The 1,504-nt window shown below is 46.9% G+C and overlaps 1 non-coding gene across 1 annotated transcript; it reads left to right on the forward strand.

The window, feature by feature from the left end:
• Nucleotides 1–318: 318 nt before the first annotated feature.
• Trnaa-cgc (transfer RNA alanine (anticodon CGC)) lies at nt 319–391 on the forward strand. The gene has a single exon. It is a non-coding gene; the product is annotated as a tRNA-Ala (tRNA).
• Nucleotides 392–1,504: the final 1,113 nt, after the last annotated feature.

Raw genomic sequence — 1,504 nt, forward strand, 5'->3', positions numbered from 1 at the left:
TGCGAATATCGTGGTGAAAATTTCACTGGTTTTGATCTGACGAATTTTTAAGCAGCAGATGGTAATCCAACGAAACTAAAAGGGACTGTAAAGCCAGCCCACTGTGTGTCATTCTGCTATTACCGTCATTCTCATTTTTTTTCCTCTGTATAGTAGTACACTGCTGGTCGTAAAATTACCACGTCATTAAGGTGGTAGGCAAAAGGAGTCAAATCGTCATGAAGTCTTGCTTTGATACGTAATTACTGAGAATTTCGGCATTCCGTACATAGGGAAAGATATCTATTAAGTTACCTATTCAGATACTGCTTTTAACCGAGCCAGGTGGCGCAGTGGTTAGCACACTGGACTCGCATTCTGGAGGACGACGGTTCAATCCCGTCTCCGGCCATCCTGATTGAGCAGAATGAGATTTTCACTCTGCAGCGGAGTGTGCGCTGATATGAAACTTCCTGGCAACTGAGCTACCGAAGCTTCGGTAGCTCAGTTGGTAGAGCACTTGCCCGCGAAAGGCAAAGGTCCCGTGTTCGAGTCTCGGTCGGGCACACAGTTTTAATCTGCCAGGAAGTTTCATCCTGATTTAGGTTTTCCGTGATTTCCCTAAATCGCTTCAGGCAAATGCCGGGATGGTTCCTTTGAAAGAGCACGGCCGATTTCCTTCCCCATCCTTCCCTCACCCGAGCTTGCGCTCTGTCTCTAATGACCTAGTTGTCGACGGGACGCTAAACACTAATCTCCTCCTCCTCCTCCAGATACCGCTTTTAATGTTGGTTGTTCTTAAGAATATGCTGCGCCTCGTGTAAGAAGGAGAGACGTCTAGGAAACCCCACAGTGGCCAAATCACACCACCCCGAGACAGTGGTTTATAGTTCCACAATGTTGCAGCTCGTGTTGGTCTGGCTCGCTACGCATGTAGAGTCGATGGTGTCAACACGACCGTACTTAACGCCATGCGGTATTTCACGCCTCAGACCGACTGGCTGCCGTTTTGTTCCTTCGGCCTTCAAAGACCGTATAGCCACGCACTTAGTTTGAACCAGAAAATGGCGTTGTTTGGAGCAAGACAAGTACCCTCAGCGTGCAACAACATCTGGAGCAGAATGTAAATTTATCAGGTTGCATTATCTTAGTCATCAGTCTTCTGAGTGATTCGGTGCGGCCCGCAATGAATTCCTATCCTGTTCCAAACTATTCATCTCAGTGTAGCACTCGTATCCTAAGCACTTAATTTTTCGTTGGATGTGTTCCGATATCTTATTTCCCCACAGATTTTACTCTCTACAACTCCTTTCAGTGCTGTAGAAGTTACTTCTGGCGTCCTAATACGCGTCCAGTCATTCTGTTCCTCCTCGTCAGTGTTCTCCAATGTTTCTTTCTTCTCCGATTCTTTAGAAAATCTCCTCACTCATTATCAGTGCACCTGATTTTTCAACATCCTTCTATAGCACCTCATCTCAAACACACCGCACCGGGATAGCCCCTTGTCACGGTTCGCGCGGCTACC

The sequence above is a fragment of the Schistocerca gregaria genome, chromosome 2 (genome assembly GCF_023897955.1).
Source record: "Schistocerca gregaria isolate iqSchGreg1 chromosome 2, iqSchGreg1.2, whole genome shotgun sequence".
NCBI lineage: Eukaryota > Metazoa > Arthropoda > Insecta > Orthoptera > Acrididae > Schistocerca > Schistocerca gregaria.